Genomic DNA, 17,701 nt, shown 5'->3' with positions numbered 1-17,701 from the left:
GGGCCTGGTCCTTGGCAAGGATAGCTGAGTAATTTTCTTCCTCACTCGTCCCCAGTATCTCGTCAGCAGAGTTCCCAGAACTGCACATCTTTCCTGTCTGTTCTTGTCTCTTTGCTGACTCTGTGTGACCATACCCATCTTTGCATTCTTCCGTGCTGGTGTGTTTGAGCGCACATGTATCATTCTGTGCTTGGATGCGCCTCCTGAGGGCATGTGCAGGTCAGAGCAGCAGGACTCTTCCCTGGAGTGTTCATGGTCGCAGAGAGAAACACGTTTCCTTTGGCATCAGGAATGGCACTTTGTATGCAATCTACCGCTGGAAGGGTCATGGCTTCAAGCTGGCAGAGAACTAGCACTGACATCAGCTTCTGCCTCCAGCACTCTCCTTTCCATTTCTTGCTTTATGGAGAGGGAGAAACACCAAGGCAGCGTGCCCACTTCTGCAGGTTGTTATCATTCAGTGGATCCCCCTCTGGTGGAACGTTGCTGGTGGCCAGGGTGGGACCCAGGCTCTTCCTGTCCAGGCCAATGTCAGATGCACTTGCACATCTCAGCAGCCAGGTGCTGAGTGAGCAGGGCTGAGCCCCCCCAGCAGCTGCGTCTTGGACTGAAGGAACCCATATTGAGGTGTTGCTCTGCTATGATATATAGGACAGTTGGCTCTACCCACATAGCATAGCTGAGTGCTGCTCCCTTCCCTTTAGAGGCACTTGAGGGTTAGGTTCTTTCCTCTTGATTCTTTTTCCTGCAGGAATTTTGTCCCATTATTTACAGAGCAATATTGACGACTGGGTACTCAAGAAAGACAATCGAAGTGCCCATAGTCAGGTGAGAAGGGCACTTGGCTGCATTTCCACTTTCTGTGGCCTTCTCCTGGAGGCCAGCGATTGCGAGGTATTTGGCCTGGGAAAATGGGGCTGGTTGCAGCCCCTGGCTCTCTTTCTCTCTCAGATTTCAGAGGGGAGAGAGGCTGCAGCGCTGCAGGGATGATACGTCACCACTGTGTGGTTCCGTCCCCTGCTGCCTTTCTTCTACCATGAGTGGAGCTCTGCACGTATCAGCCGGTGTTTCACTGTGACTTTCTTAACACTCTACCTCACTGAAAGAGGGAAATTTCACCATATGTCCAGGTGCTCGGAATCCCCACCCCACCCTTCTGTGCCCTGCTTGGAGCTGGGCTGCCACTGCGGAGACCCCTGCTGCTTCTTTGGCACTGCCCTGGGTCAGCCCCGCAGCCCCTGCCTGTAGAGACATCCCCGCAGCTACAGCTGCAGAGCTTCTGTTAGATCTCGTCCACCCCCCTGGGGTTTTCCTTGTTCCTGCCTTTCCCGCTTGTTCCACCCGAGAATCCAGCTGGGGCATTGGGATCAGCTGTCCCTCAGGCTTTGTAAAGCCATGCCTTTCTTCCAACCCTTCCCGTCTCGGTCAAGCTGCCATTACCGCATGATGCCCGAGCTCGCCCCACAGCGCCCTATGCTGCCAAGGGGGAACCATTGCACCTGCCCTGCCTGGCCGGGAGCCAGCAGCGCCCCTGCTGGCTGTGTCCGGAACTGCACCAAGGGGAAAGTGCCCGTGGCCCAGAGAGGCCCGGATTGGGTGTCTGGTTCTGCTTGGTGTTCATGCCGGTGTTGTTGTTTGTTTGCCTCATTATACATACTAGTCAAGAATTGCTCTTCCTAGTCTGATATATTTCCCTGAAAGCCACTGAATTTCAAAATTACAATAATTCGGAGGGAAGGGGTTTACATTTTCCCTTCCAAGGGAGTTTCTTGTGTTCCATAGCAGACACCTGTCTTTCAAACCAAGAGAGTGGCCTTGCTGGGAGCCTTGGCAGATGGTGCTGCCAGGAGGCTTGAGCCCAGTCAGGTCCAACTTATGTTCCCACAGGCGGAGGTCTCAAGGCAAAATTCAAGTACTTGGCCCTGAAGAGAGTCACAGCTCCAGCTGTGGCACATCTGTGCCACATCTGTATCTGGCCATGGACCGCACCAAGCTCAGCTTGGACTCTGACATATGTGTGACTTGCCAGCTTGACTTGGGACATTCCTTCCCTCTGCAAACACTGCTGGTGATCACTGGATATTGTTGAAGCTTGAATAATGTCATGAATCCTCATCCTGACCTGGTCTCTGTGACTCCCTGACTTGTCTTTGGCCTTTGACTCCAGCCACATGGAAGACAGAAGCTCAAGGCAGAACATGAGCAGGTCATCATAAAGTTTGTGCATGCATGCAGCCCTGGGACCTTGCAGGGATTTTGGAGAAAGCTGGGGTAGCTCTGCTGTCTGTGATGTGCAGTGCTTGTGTAGAAGAAAAGGCAATATTGGAGGTATTTGGTTACCAATCCTTACTTGTGAATCCCCTCAGCCCTGCATGTCTGGACAGCAGCTGGGCCCTGCTGAGTGCTGAGGGCCTGTGTGAGGTTTGGATCTCATCTCCTTGTTCACAGGTGTGCTGGCCATAGGCCCCAGGCCAAGGAATGAAGGAAGGACAGGAGGAGATGAGTTGTGGGCTGTGCCCAGGCATTGTTGTTTCCCATCCCCACTCCTTTAGAGCTAAAGTCTCCATGATGGCCTGTGGCTGGCAACCAGCCAGGGATGTTCTTCATCAGCTCCAAGAGAAAAAGGTGGAAAATAAAATCCACTATGGCGAGCCCCAGACATTCCTTTCTCCACCTTTTTCCTGAGCAGACTGGAGGAGTTGCCCCAGAAAAACAGACGACACAGAGGCTGAGGCTCGAATGCAACACAATTTTAATAGGTTTAAAGAGGAAAAGGAGATGGCTCACAGAGAGCACCAGGAGCAGCCACTATGATGGAGCTCCCATGTGGTGTTCTTTGCTCTGCTCTGCAGAGGAAGGAAGGACGGCTGGTTCACACTTGACTGCCTTGTGGAGTGAGAGACAGAAAAGGAGAGGAGAATAGAACAAGGAAGTGATGGTGCAAAGCTCTAAATACAATTTTCTGAAGCCCTATTTCCTGCCTAAAACCAGGCTTTAATGCCTTGGGCGTTCTTGCCGGAAGACATTGCCAGCAGCAGCTTTAGCAGGGACGGCATCTGCTGCCACCATAGCAGTTGGTGATGCAGGAGATGTCAAAGCCCCCAGAGCTGATGGGCACTCCGCCACAGCTGAGGATGTTGCCAACAGCAGCAGAGGTGGAGGATCCCACGGCGGTGTTCTGTGGGGAGGAGCTGAGGATGGGCCCGGGCAGGGTCACCAGCACAGCAGGCGGCTCAATGACAACGTGGGAGCTCTGGCACTGCCTGACACAGCACTCATTGCAGCTGCTGGCCAGCGGGCAGGGGCCGCAGGGCTGGCAGCAAGGGTCGCAGGACTTGGGGCAGCAGGACATGGCTGGGGCTCACAGGTGCAGCTGGAACAGAGGGCAGGGAGAAGCACAAAGTGAGGACACATGAGAAGCAGCACTGCACCCAAACACCCTGCAGCCAAGGCACCTCCTGTCCCACATTGCAGTGCCCAGCTCAGGAGCCACCTCAGCCAAGTGCCAGCCTCTCTCTGTCTGCACAAGACCTTCTCTGCCCTGCCCTCTCTCAGCACAAGCTGCTCCCGGCCTGGTGCTATGACAGCCCCTGTCAGCTGAGACCTTCAGCCAGGCAAGAGCTGGCCTTGAAGCAGCAACAGCAGGAGGAAGAGGAGAAGAGGCTTCGCACTCACCTGATTCCTGAGGAGGAGGAGGTGAGAGAAGTGGATGAGAGAGCAGAGACTTGGGCTGCCTTTTATAGCAGTCCTGCCTTGCCTCAGGCCCAGAGGCAGCTTTGTGGAAGTCCTAATTTTCTGACCAGCTCATGTCAAATGTGAACCATCCCAGTTAATGGTAGGGGCTGTGTCCTGGTTTCCTGCACAGCAGCCTTTTCATTTCCTGGCTATTTCTCGGTGCTTTCCTACATGAAGGGTCATTTCTCTAAGTGCTGGGATGAGAGATTCAAGGATTTCCTGGGCAAAACCAAGGCTGAGTGCATTTGGAATGCTCAGACCATCACCTGGCAGCATTCTCTGTAGACAAGTATGTTCTCCTGTGTCATTCCTGTGGGTTTGGTTTTGTCTAAATTGTCAGGAAATTGGCATCAGTCTCGTGCTTCTTACGCACGTGCCCAAGAACTGCAATGTGAGGGGTCATGACACATCATTTTCGCTTGCTTTTCCCTCCTCTCCATGATGGTCACTCACTGTTGCACACTGGCTTGCATCTGCTGGGAGGTTTGCGCCCTGTTGCTCCTCAAACAGTGCCCAGAGAAAAAATTGTGTTGGCCTCATTTGGCACATCTTCTTTCGGTGCACTCTCTGTGAGTCCTCTGGGAATATCGGGAGATTTCTGGGGCCTGGTCCTTGGCAAGGATAGCTGAGTAATTTTCTTCCTCACTCGTCCCCAGTATCTCGTCAGCAGAGTTCCCAGAACTGCACATCTTTTCTGTCTGTTCTTGACTCTTTGCTGACTCTGTGTGACCATACCCATCTTTGCATTCTTCCTTGCTGGTGTGTTTGAGCGCACATGTATCATTCTGTGCTTGGATGCGCCTCCTGAGGGCATGTGCAGGTCAGAGCAGCAGGACTCTTCCCTGGAGTGTTCATGGTCACAGAGAGAAACACGTTTCCTTTGGCATCAGGAATGGCACTTTGTATGCAATCTACCGCTGGAAGGGTCATGGCTTCAAGCTGGCAGAGAACTAGCATTGACATCAGCTTCTGCCTCCAGCACTCTCCTTTCCATTTCTTGCTTTATGGAGAGGGAGAAACACCAAGGTAGCGTGCCCACTTCTGCAGGTTGTTATCATTCAGTGGATCCCCCTCTGGTGGAACATTGCTGATGGACAGGGTGGGACCCAGGCTCTTCCTCTCCAGGCCAATGCCAGATGCACTTGCACATCTCAGCAGCCAGGTGCTGAGTGAGCAGGGCTGAGCCCCCCCAGCAGCTGCGTCTTGGACTGAAGGAACCCATATTGAGGTGTTGCTCTACTATGATATATAGGACAGTTGGCTCTACCCACATAGCATAGCTGAGTGCTGCTCCCTTCGCTTTAGAGGCACTTGAGGCTTAGATTCTTCCCTCTTGATTCTTTTTCTTGCAGGATTTCGGTCCCGTTATTTACAGAGCAATATTGACGTCTGGTTACTCAAGAAAGACAATCGAAGTGCCAAGCTCAGGGAAGGAGAGCATCAGGCTGTGCTTCCCTTATCTGAGGCCTTCTCCTGGAGGCCAGAGATTGCGAGGTATTTGGTCTGGGAAAATGGGATTGGGTGCAGCCCCTGGCTCTCTTTCTCTCCTAGCTTTCGGAGGAGAGAGAGGCTGCAGCGCTGTCCGGAGAATTTGTCACTACTCTGGGGGTTCCGTCTCCTGCTACCTTTCTTCTACTGTGAGTGGGGCTCTGTTTGTAGGAGCTGGTGTTGCTCAGGGACCTTCTTAGCAGTCTGCCTTACTAAAAGAGGGACATTTCACCATATGTCCAGGTGCTCAGAATCCCCACCCCACCTTTCCTTGCCCTGCATGGAGCTGGGCTGCCACTGCGGGGACCTTGCTGCTTCTTTGGCACTGCCCTGGGTCAGCCCCGCAGCCCCTGCCTGTAGAGAAATCCCGCAACTACAGCTGCAGAGCTTCTGTTAGATCTCGTCCACCCTCCTGGGGTTTTTCCTTGTTCCTGCCTTTCCCGCTTGTTCCACCCGAGAATCCAGCTGGGGCAGTGGGATCAGCTGTCCCTCAGGCTTTGTAAAGCCATGCCTTTCTTCCATCCCTTCCCGTCTCGGTCAAGCTGCCATTACCGCTTGACGCCCGAGCTCGCCCCACATCGCCCTCTGTTGCCAAGGGCGAACCATTGCACCCACCCTGCCCGGCCGGGAGCCAGCAGCGCCCCTGCTGGCTTTGAGCGGAACTGCACCAAGGGGAAAGTGCCAGTGGCCCAGAGAGGCCCGGATTGGGTGTCTGGTTCTGCTTGGTGTTCATGCCGGTGTTGTTGTTGGTTTGCCTCATTATACATACTAGTCAAGAATTGCTCTTCCTAGTCTGATATGTTTCCCTGAAAGCCACTGAATTTCAAAGTTTTAATAGTTCAGAAGTAAGGGGTTTATATTTTCCCTTCCAAGGGAGGGTCTTGTGTTCCTTAGCAGACACCTGTCTTTCAAACCAAGAGAGTGGCCTTGCTGGGAACCTTGGCAGATGGTACTGCCTGGAGGCTTGAGCCCAGTCAGGTCCAACTTATGTTCCCACAGGCGGAGGTCTCAAGGCAAAATTCTAATACTTGGGCCTGAAGAAAGTCAAAGCTCCAGCTGTGACACATCTGTGCCTGTATCTGGCCATGGAGCTCACCAAGCTCAGCTTGGACTCTGACACATGTGTGACTTGCCAGCTTGACTTGGGACTTTCCTTCCCTCTGCAAACATAGCTGGTGATCACTGGATATTGTTGAAGCTTGAATAGTGTCATGAATCCTCATCCTGACCTGGTCTCTGTGACTCCCTGACTTGTCTTTGGCCTTTGACTCCAGCCACATGGAAGACAGAAGCTTGAGGCAGAACATGAGAGGACATCATAAAGTTTGTGCATGCATGCAGCCCTGGGACCTTGCAGGGATTTTGGAGAAAGCTGGGGTAGCTCTGCTGTCTGTGATGTGCAGTCTGCTTGTGTAGAAGAAAAGGCAATATTGGAGGTATTTGGTTACCAATCCTTACTTGTGAATCCCCTCAGCCCTGCATGTCTGGCCAGCAGCTGGGCCCTGCTGAGTGCTGAGGGACTGTGTGAGGTTTGGATCTCATGTCCTTGTTCCCAGGTGTGCTGGCCACAGGCCCCAGGCCAAGGAATGAAGGAAGGACAGGACGAGATGAGTTGTGGGCTGTCCCCAGGCATTGTTGTTCCCTATCCCCACTCCTTTAGAGCTAAAGTCTCCATGATGGCCTTTAGCTGGCAACCAGCCAGGGATGTTCTTCATCAGCTCCAAGAGAAAATGGAGGAAAATAAAATCCACTATGGCGAGCCCCACACGTTGCTTTCTCCATCTTTTTCCTGAGCAGCCGGGAGGAGTTGCCCCAGAAGAACAGACGACTCAGAGGCCAAGGTTTGAATGCAACACAATTTTAATAGTTTTAAAGAAGAAAAGGAGATGGCTCACAGAGAGCACCAGGAGCAGCCACTAAGATGGAGCTCCCATGTGGTGTTCTTTGCACTGCTCTGCAGAGAAAGGAAGGACGGCTGGTTCACACTTGACTGCCTTGTGGAGTGAGAGACAGAAAAGGAGAGGAGAACAGAACCGGGAAGCAATGGTGCAAAGCTCTAAATACAATTTTCTGAAGCTCTATTTCCTGCCCAACACCAGGCTTTGAAGCCTTGGGCGTTCTTGCCCGAGGATATTGCCAGCAGCATCTTTAGCAGGGACGGCATCTGCTGCCACCATAGCAGTTGGTGATGCAGGAGATGTCAAAGCCCCCAGAGCTGATGGGCACTCCGCCACAGCTGAGGATGTTGCCAACAGCAGCAGAGGTGGAGGATCCCACGGCGGTGTTCTGTGGGGAGGAGCTGAGGATGGGGCCGGGCAGGGTCACCAGCACAGCAGGCGGCTCAATGACAACGTGGGAGCTCTGGCACTGCCTGACACAGCACTCATTGCAGCTGCTGGCCAGCGGGCAGGGGCCGCAGGGCTGGCAGCAAGGGTCGCAGGACTTGGGGCAGCAGGACATGGCTGGGGCTCACAGGTGCACCTGGCACAGAGGGCAGGGAGAAGCACAAAGTGAGGACACATGAGAAGCAGCACTGCACCCAAACACCCTGCAGCCAAGGCACCTCCTGGCCCACATTGCAGTGCCCAGCTCTAAGCCCAGGAGGCACCTCAGCCAAGTGCCAGCCTCTCTCTGTCTGCACAAGACCCTCTCTCCCCTGCCCTCTCCCAGCACAAGCTGCTCCCGGCCTGGTGCTATGACAGCCCCTGTCAGCTGAGACCTCCAGCCAGGCAAGAGCTGGCCTTGAAGCAGCAGCAGCAGGAGGAGAAGAGGCTTCGCACTCACCTGATTCCTGAGGAGGAGGAGGAGGTGAGAGAAGTGGATGAGAGAGCAGAGACTTGGGCTGCCTTTTATAGCAGTCCTGCCCTGCCTCAGGCCCAGAGGCAGCTTTGTGGAAGTCCTAATTTTCTGACCAGCTCATGTCAATTGTGCACCATCCCAGTTAATGGTAGGGGCTGTGTCATGGTTTCCTGCACTGCTGCCTTTTCATTTCCTGGCTAATTCTCGGTGCTTTCCTACATGAAGGGTCATTTCTCTAAGTGCTGGGATGAGAGATTCAAGGATTTCCTGGGCAAAACCAAGGCTGAGTGCATTTAGAATGCTCAGACCATCAGCTGGCACTATCCTCTGTGGACAAATATGTTCTCCTGTGTCATTCCTGTGGGTTTGGTTTTGTCTAAATTGTCAGGAAATGGGCGTCAGTCTCGTGCTTCTTACGCACGTGCCCAAGGACTGCCATGTGAGGGGTCATGACACATCATTTTCTCTTGCTTTTCCCTCCTCTCCATGATGGTCACTCACTGTTGCACACAGGTCTGCATCTGCTGGGAGGTTTGCGCCCTGTTGCTCCTCAAACAGTGCCCAGAGAAAAAATTGTGTTGGCCTCATTTGGCACATCTTCTTTCGGTGCACTCTCTGTGAGTCCTCTGGGAATATCAGGAGGTTTCTGAGGCCTGGTCCTTGTCAAGGATAGCTGAGTAATTTTCTTCCTCACTCGTCCCCAGTATCTTGTCAGCAGAGTTCCCAGAACTGCACATCTTTTCTGTCTGTTCTTGAGTCTTTGCTGACTCTGTGTGACCATACCCATCTTTGCATTCTTCCGTGCTGGTGTGTTTGAGCGCACATGTATCATTCTGTGCTTGGATGCGCCTCCTGAGGGCATGTGCAGGTCAGAGCAGCAGGACTCTTCCCTGGAGTGTTCATGGTCGCACGAGAGAAACACGTTTCCTTTGGCATCAGGAATGGGCACTTTGTATGCAATCTACCGCTGGAAGGGTCATGGCTTCAAGCTGGCAGAGAACTAGCACTGACATCAGCTTCTGCCTCCAGCACTCTCCTTTCCATTTCTTGTTTTATGGAGAGGGAGAAACACCAAGGCAGCGTGCCCACTTCTGCAGGTTGTTATCATTCAGTGGATCCCCCTCTGGTGGAACGTTGCTGGTGGCCAGGGTGGGACCCAGGCTCTTCCTGTCCAGGCCAATGTCAGATGCACTTGCACATCTCAGCAGCCAGGTGCTGAGTGAGCAGGGCTGAGCCCCCCCAGCAGCTGCGTCTTGGACTGAAGGAACCCATATTGAGGTGTTGCTCTGCTATGATATATAGGACAGTTGGCTCTACCCACATAGCATAGCTGAGTGCTGCTCCCTTCCCTTTAGAGGCACTTGAGGGTTAGGTTCTTTCCTCTTGATTCTTTTTTCCTGCAGGAATTTTGTCCCATTATTTACAGAGCAATATTGACGACTGGGTACTCAAGAAAGACAATCGAAGTGCCCATAGTCAGGTGAGAAGGGCACTTGGCTGCATTTCCACTTTCTGTGGCCTTCTCCTGAGGCCAGCGATTGCGAGGTATTTGGCCTGGGAAAATGGGGCTGGTTGCAGCCCCTGGCTCTCTTTCTCTCTCAGATTTCAGAGGGGAGAGAGGCTGCAGCGCTGCAGGGATGATACGTCACCACTGTGTGGTTCGTCCCCTGCTGCCTTTCTTCTACCATGAGTGGAGCTCTGCACGTAACAGCCGGTGTTCACTGTGACTTTCTTAACACTCTACATCACTGAAAGAGGGAAATTTCACCATATGTCCAGGTGCTCGGAATCCCCACCCCACCCTTCTGTGCCCTGCTTGGAGCTGTGCTGCCACTGCGGAGACCCCTGCTGCTTCTTTGGCACTGCCCTGGGTCAGCCCCGCAGCCCCTGCCTGTAGAGACATCCCCGCAGCTACAGCTGCAGAGCTTCTGTTAGATCTCGTCCACCCCCCTGGGGTTTTCCTTGTTCCTGCCTTTCCCGCTTGTTCCACCCGAGAATCCAGCTGGGGCAGTGGGATCAGCTGTCCCTCAGGCTTTGTAAAGCCATGCCTTTCTTCCAACCCTTCCCGTCATGGTCAAGCTGCCATTACCGCATGATGCCCGAGCTCGCCCCACAGCGCCCTCTGCTGCCAAGGGGGAACCATTGCACCTGCCCTGCCTGGCCGGGAGCCAGCAGCGCCCCTGCTGGCTGTGTCCGGAACTGCACCAAGGGGAAAGTGCCCGTGGCCCAGAGAGGCCCGGATTGGGTGTCTGGTTCTACTTGGTGTTCATGCCGGTGTTGTTGTTTGTTTGCCTCATTATACATACTAGTCAAGAATTGCTCTTCCTAGTCTGATATATTTCCCTGAAAGCCACTGAATTTCAAAATTACAATAATTCGGAGGGAAGGGGTTTACATTTTCCCTTCCAAGGGAGTTTCTTGTGTTCCTTAGCAGACACCTGTCTTTCAAACCAAGAGAGTGGCCTTGCTGGGAGCCTTGGCAGATGGTGCTGCCAGGAGGCTTGAGCCCAGTCAGGTCCAACTTATGTTCCCACAGGCGGAGGTCTCAAGGCAAAATTCAAGTACTTGGCCCTGAAGAGAGTCACAGCTCCAGCTGTGACACATCTGTGCCTGTATCTGGCCATGGACCGCACCAAGCTCAGCTTGGACTCTGACATATGTGTGACTTGCCAGCTTGACTTGGGACATTCCTTCCCTCTGCAAACACTGCTGGTGATCACTGGATATTGTTGAAGCTTGAATAATGTCATGAATCCTCATCCTGACCTGGTCTCTGTGACTCCCTGACTTGTCTTTGGCCTTTGACTCCAGCCACATGGAAGACAGAAGCTCAAGGCAGAACATGAGCAGGTCATCATAAAGTTTGTGCATGCATGCAGCCCTGGGACCTTGCAGGGATTTTGGAGAAAGCTGGGGTAGCTCTGCTGTCTGTGATGTGCAGTGCTTGTGTAGAAGAAAAGGCAATATTGGAGGTATTTGGTTACCAATCCTTACTTGTGAATCCCCTCAGCCCTGCATGTCTGGCCAGCAGCTGGGCCCTGCTGAGTGCTGAGGGCCTGTGTGAGGTTTGTATCTCATCTCCTTGTTCACAGGTGTGCTGGCCATAGGCCCCAGGCCAAGGAATGAAGGAAGGACAGGACGAGATGAGTTGTGGGCTGTCCCCAGGCATTGTTGTTTCCCATCCGCACTCCTTTAGAGCTAAAGTCTCCATGATGGCCTGTGGCTGGCAACCAGCCAGGGATGTTCTTCATCAGCTCTAAGAGAAAAAGGTGGAAAATAAAATCCACTATGGCGAGCACCAGACATTGCTTTTTCCACCTTTTCCCTGAGCCGACTGGAGGAGTTGCCCCAGAAAAACAGACGACACAGAGGCTGAGGCTCGAATGCAACACAATTTTAATAGGTTTAAAGAAGAAAAGGAGATGGCTCACAGAGAGCACCAGGAGCAGCCACTAAGATGGAGCTCCCATGTGGTGTTCTTTGCTCTGCTCTGCAGAGGAAGGAAGGACGGCTGGTTCACACTTGACTGCCTTGTGGAGTGAGAGACAGAAAAGGAGAGGAGAATAGAACAAGGAAGTGATGGTGCAAAGCTCTAAATACAATTTTCTGAAGCCCTATTTCCTGCCTAAAACCAGGCTTTGAAGCCTTGGGCGTTCTTGCCGGAAGACATTGCCAGCAGTAGCTTTAGCAGGGACGGCATCTGCTGCCACCATAGCAGTTGGTGATGCAGGAGATGTCAAAGCCCCCAGAGCTGATGGGCACTCCGCCACAGCTGAGGATGTTGCCAACAGCAGCAGAGGTAGAGGATCCCACGGCGGTGTTCTGTGGGGAGGAGCTGAGGATGGGCCCGGGCAGGGTCACCAGCACAGCAGGCGGCTCAATGACAACGTGGGAGCTCTGGCACTGCCTGACACAGCACTCATTGCAGCTGCTGGCCAGCGGGCAGGGGCCGCAGGGCTGGCAGCAAGGGTCGCAGGACTTGGGGCAGCAGGACATGGCTGGGGCTCACAGGTGCACCTGGCACAGAGGGCAGGGAGAAGCACAAAGTGAGGACACATGAGAAGCAGCACTGCACCCAAACACCCTGCAGCCAAGGCACCTCCTGGCCCACATTGCAGTGCCCAGCTCAGGAGCCACCTCAGCCAAGTGCCAGCCTCTCTCTGTCTGCACAAGACCTTCTCTGCCCTGCCCTCTCCCAGCACAAGCTGCTCCCGGCCTGGTGCTATGACAGCCCCTGTCAGCTGAGACCTTCAGCCAGGCAAGAGCTGGCCTTGAAGCAGCAACAGCAGGAGGAAGAGGAGAAGAGGCTTCGCACTCACCTGATTCCTGAGGAGGAGGAGGTGAGAGAAGTGGATGAGAGAGCAGAGACATGGGCTGCCTTTTATAGCAGTCCTGCCTTGCCTCAGGCCCAGAGGCAGCTTTGTGGAAGTCCTAATTTTCTGACCAGCTCATGTCAAATGTACACCATCCCAGTTAATGGTAGGGGCTGTGTCCTGGTTTCCTGCACTGCTGCCTTTTCATTTCCTGGCTATTTCTCGGTGCTTTCCTACATGAAGGGTCATTTCTCTAAGTGCTGGGATGAGAGATTCAAGGATTTCCTGGGCAAAACCAAGGCTGAGTGCATTTGGAATGCTCAGACCATCACCTGGCAGCATTCTCTGTAGACAAGTATGTTCTCCTGTGTCATTCCTGTGGGTTCGGTTTTGTCTAAATTGTCAGGAAATTGGCATCAGTCTCGTGCTTCTTACGCACGTTCCCAAGGACTGCCATGTGAGGGGTCATGACACATCATTTTCTCTTGCTTTTCCCTCCTCTCCATGATGGTCACTCACTGTTGCACACTGGCTTGCATCTGCTGGGAGGTTTGCGCCCTGTTGCTCCTCAAACAGTGCCCAGAGAAAAAATTGTGTTGGCCTCATTTGGCACATCTTCTTTCGGTGCACTCTCTGTGAGTCCTCTGGGAATATCAGGAGATTTCTGGGGCCTGGTCCTTGTCAAGGATAGCTGAGTAATTTTCTTCCGCACTCGTCCCCAGTATCTCGTCAGCAGAGTTCCCAGAACTGCACATCTTTTCTGTCTGTTCTTGACTCTTTGCTGACTCTGTGTGACCATACCCATCATTGCATTCTTCCTTGCTGGTGTGTTTGAGCGCACATGCAGCATTCTGTGCTTGGGTGCGCCTCCTGAGGGCATGTGCAGGTCAGAGCAGCAGGACTCTTCCCTGGAGTGTTCATGGTCGCAGAGAGAAACACGTTTCCTTTGGCATCAGGAATGGCACTTTGTATGCAATCTACCGCTGGAAGGGTCATGGCTTCAAGCTGGCAGAGAACTAGCATTGACATCAGCTTCTGCCTCCAGCACTCTCCTTTCCATTTCTTGCTTTATGGAGAGGGAGAAACACCAAGGTAGCGTGCCCACTTCTGCAGGTTGTTATCATTCAGTGGATCCCCCTCTGGTGGAACATTGCTGATGGACAGGGTGGGACCCAGGCTCTTCCTCTCCAGGCCAATGCCAGATGCACTTGCACATCTCAGCAGCCAGGTGCTGAGTGAGCAGGGCTGAGCCCCCCCAGCAGCTGCGTCTTGGACTGAAGGAACCCATATTGAGGTGTTGCTCTACTATGATATATAGGACAGTTGGCTCTACCCACATAGCATAGCTGAGTGCTGCTCCCTTCGCTTTAGAGGCACTTGAGGCTTAGATTCTTCCCTCTTGATTCTTTTTCTTGCAGGATTTCGGTCCCGTTATTTACAGAGCAATATTGACGTCTGGTTACTCAAGAAAGACAATCGAAGTGCCAAGCTCAGGGAAGGAGAGCATCAGGCTGTGCTTCCCTTATCTGAGGCCTTCTCCTGGAGGCCAGAGATTGCGAGGTATTTGGTCTGGGAAAATGGGATTGGGTGCAGCCCCTGGCTCTCTTTCTCTCCTAGCTTTCGGAGGAGAGAGAGGCTGCAGCGCTGTCCGGAGAATTTGTCACTACTCTGGGGGTTCCGTCTCCTGCTACCTTTCTTCTACTGTGAGTGGGGCTCTGTTTGTAGGAGCTGGTGTTGCTCAGGGACCTTCTTAGCAGTCTGCCTTACTAAAAGAGGGACATTTCACCATATGTCCAGGTGCTCAGAATCCCCACCCCACCTTTCCTTGCCCTGCATGGAGCTGGGCTGCCACTGCGGGGACCTTGCTGCTTCTTTGGCACTGCCCTGGGTCAGCCCCGCAGCCCCTGCCTGTAGAGAAATCCCGCAACTACAGCTGCAGAGCTTCTGTTAGATCTCGTCCACCCTCCTGGGGTTTTTCCTTGTTCCTGCCTTTCCCGCTTGTTCCACCCGAGAATCCAGCTGGGGCAGTGGGATCAGCTGTCCCTCAGGCTTTGTAAAGCCATGCCTTTCTTCCATCCCTTCCCGTCTCGGTCAAGCTGCCATTACCGCTTGACGCCCGAGCTCGCCCCACATCGCCCTCTGTTGCCAAGGGCGAACCATTGCACCCACCCTGCCCGGCCGGGAGCCAGCAGCGCCCCTGCTGGCTTTGAGCGGAACTGCACCAAGGGGAAAGTGCCAGTGGCCCAGAGAGGCCCGGATTGGGTGTCTGGTTCTGCTTGGTGTTCATGCCGGTGTTGTTGTTGGTTTGCCTCATTATACATACTAGTCAAGAATTGCTCTTCCTAGTCTGATATGTTTCCCTGAAAGCCACTGAATTTCAAAGTTTTAATAGTTCAGAAGTAAGGGGTTTATATTTTCCCTTCCAAGGGAGGGTCTTGTGTTCCTTAGCAGACACCTGTCTTTCAAACCAAGAGAGTGGCCTTGCTGGGAACCTTGGCAGATGGTACTGCCTGGAGGCTTGAGCCCAGTCAGGTCCAACTTATGTTCCCACAGGCGGAGGTCTCAAGGCAAAATTCTAATACTTGGGCCTGAAGAAAGTCAAAGCTCCAGCTGTGACACATCTGTGCCTGTATCTGGCCATGGAGCTCACCAAGCTCAGCTTGGACTCTGACACATGTGTGACTTGCCAGCTTGACTTGGGACTTTCCTTCCCTCTGCAAACATAGCTGGTGATCACTGGATATTGTTGAAGCTTGAATAGTGTCATGAATCCTCATCCTGACCTGGTCTCTGTGACTCCCTGACTTGTCTTTGGCCTTTGACTCCAGCCACATGGAAGACAGAAGCTTGAGGCAGAACATGAGAGGACATCATAAAGTTTGTGCATGCATGCAGCCCTGGGACCTTGCAGGGATTTTGGAGAAAGCTGGGGTAGCTCTGCTGTCTGTGATGTGCAGTCTGCTTGTGTAGAAGAAAAGGCAATATTGGAGGTATTTGGTTACCAATCCTTACTTGTGAATCCCCTCAGCCCTGCATGTCTGGCCAGCAGCTGGGCCCTGCTGAGTGCTGAGGGACTGTGTGAGGTTTGGATCTCATGTCCTTGTTCCCAGGTGTGCTGGCCACAGGCCCCAGGCCAAGGAATGAAGGAAGGACAGGACGAGATGAGTTGTGGGCTGTCCCCAGGCATTGTTGTTCCCTATCCCCACTCCTTTAGAGCTAAAGTCTCCATGATGGCCTTTAGCTGGCAACCAGCCAGGGATGTTCTTCATCAGCTCCAAGAGAAAATGGAGGAAAATAAAATCCACTATGGCGAGCCCCACACGTTGCTTTCTCCATCTTTTTCCTGAGCAGCCGGGAGGAGTTGCCCCAGAAGAACAGACGACTCAGAGGCCAAGGTTTGAATGCAACACAATTTTAATAGTTTTAAAGAAGAAAAGGAGATGGCTCACAGAGAGCACCAGGAGCAGCCACTAAGATGGAGCTCCCATGTGGTGTTCTTTGCACTGCTCTGCAGAGAAAGGAAGGACGGCTGGTTCACACTTGACTGCCTTGTGGAGTGAGAGACAGAAAAGGAGAGGAGAACAGAACCGGGAAGCAATGGTGCAAAGCTCTAAATACAATTTTCTGAAGCTCTATTTCCTGCCCAACACCAGGCTTTGAAGCCTTGGGCGTTCTTGCCCGAGGATATTGCCAGCAGCATCTTTAGCAGGGACGGCATCTGCTGCCACCATAGCAGTTGGTGATGCAGGAGATGTCAAAGCCCCCAGAGCTGATGGGCACTCCGCCACAGCTGAGGATGTTGCCAACAGCAGCAGAGGTGGAGGATCCCACGGCGGTGTTCTGTGGGGAGGAGCTGAGGATGGGGCCGGGCAGGGTCACCAGCACAGCAGGCGGCTCAATGACAACGTGGGAGCTCTGGCACTGCCTGACACAGCACTCATTGCAGCTGCTGGCCAGCGGGCAGGGGCCGCAGGGCTGGCAGCAAGGGTCGCAGGACTTGGGGCAGCAGGACATGGCTGGGGCTCACAGGTGCACCTGGCACAGAGGGCAGGGAGAAGCACAAAGTGAGGACACATGAGAAGCAGCACTGCACCCAAACACCCTGCAGCCAAGGCACCTCCTGGCCCACATTGCAGTGCCCAGCTCTAAGCCCAGGAGGCACCTCAGCCAAGTGCCAGCCTCTCTCTGTCTGCACAAGACCCTCTCTCCCCTGCCCTCTCCCAGCACAAGCTGCTCCCGGCCTGGTGCTATGACAGCCCCTGTCAGCTGAGACCTCCAGCCAGGCAAGAGCTGGCCTTGAAGCAGCAGCAGCAGGAGGAGAAGAGGCTTCGCACTCACCTGATTCCTGAGGAGGAGGAGGAGGTGAGAGAAGTGGATGAGAGAGCAGAGACTTGGGCTGCCTTTTATAGCAGTCCTGCCCTGCCTCAGGCCCAGAGGCAGCTTTGTGGAAGTCCTAATTTTCTGACCAGCTCATGTCAATTGTGCACCATCCCAGTTAATGGTAGGGGCTGTGTCATGGTTTCCTGCACTGTTGCCTTTTCATTTCCTGGCTAATTCTCGGTGCTTTCCTACATGAAGGGTCATTTCTCTAAGTGCTGGGATGAGAGATTCAAGGATTTCCTGGGCAAAACCAAGGCTGAGTGCATTTAGAATGCTCAGACCATCAGCTGGCACTATCCTCTGTGGACAAATATGTTCTCCTGTGTCATTCCTGTGGGTTTGGTTTTGTCTAAATTGTCAGGAAATGGGCGTCAGTCTCGTGCTTCTTACGCACGTGCCCAAGGACTGCCATGTGAGGGGTCATGACACATCATTTTCTCTTGCTTTTCCCTCCTCTCCATGATGGTCACTCACTGTTGCACACAGGTCTGCATCTGCTGGGAGGTTTGCGCCCTGTTGCTCCTCAAACAGTGCCCAGAGAAAAAATTGTGTTGGCCTCATTTGGCACATCTTCTTTCGGTGCACTCTCTGTGAGTCCTCTGGGAATATCAGGAGGTTTCTGGGGCCTGGTCCTTGTCAAGGATAGCTGAGTAATTTTCTTCCTCACTCGTCCCCAGTATCTTGTCAGCAGAGTTCCCAGAACTGCACATCTTTTCTGTCTGTTCTTGAGTCTTTGCTGACTCTGTGTGACCATACCCATCTTTGCATTCTTCCGTGCTGGTGTGTTTGAGCGCACATGTATCATTCTGTGCTTGGATGCGCCTCCTGAGGGCATGTGCAGGTCAGAGCAGCAGGACTCTTCCCTGGAGTGTTCATGGTCGCAGAGAGAAACACGTTTCCTTTGGCATCAGGAATGGCACTTTGTATGCAATCTACCGCTGGAAGGGTCATGGCTTCAAGCTGGCAGAGAACTAGCACTGACATCA

The 17,701-nt window shown here is 53.3% G+C and overlaps 4 pseudogenes; all 4 read right to left on the bottom strand.

The window, feature by feature from the left end:
* Positions 1 to 2,966: 2,966 nt before the first annotated feature.
* On the bottom strand, positions 2,967 to 3,814 carry LOC119712156 (annotated as a pseudogene).
* Positions 3,815 to 7,095: 3,281 nt separating this feature from the next.
* Positions 7,096 to 8,143, bottom strand: LOC119712143 (annotated as a pseudogene).
* Positions 8,144 to 11,705: 3,562 nt separating this feature from the next.
* LOC119712154 lies at positions 11,706 to 12,477 on the bottom strand (annotated as a pseudogene).
* A 3,284-nt stretch (positions 12,478 to 15,761) lies between these two features.
* Positions 15,762 to 16,809, bottom strand: LOC119712142 (annotated as a pseudogene).
* Positions 16,810 to 17,701: the final 892 nt, after the last annotated feature.

The sequence above is a fragment of the Motacilla alba genome, chromosome 27 (assembly GCF_015832195.1).
Source record: "Motacilla alba alba isolate MOTALB_02 chromosome 27, Motacilla_alba_V1.0_pri, whole genome shotgun sequence".
NCBI lineage: Eukaryota > Metazoa > Chordata > Aves > Passeriformes > Motacillidae > Motacilla > Motacilla alba.
The sequence above is the reverse complement of the archived record's forward strand: the minus strand, read 5'-3'. Positions and strand labels throughout refer to the sequence as shown.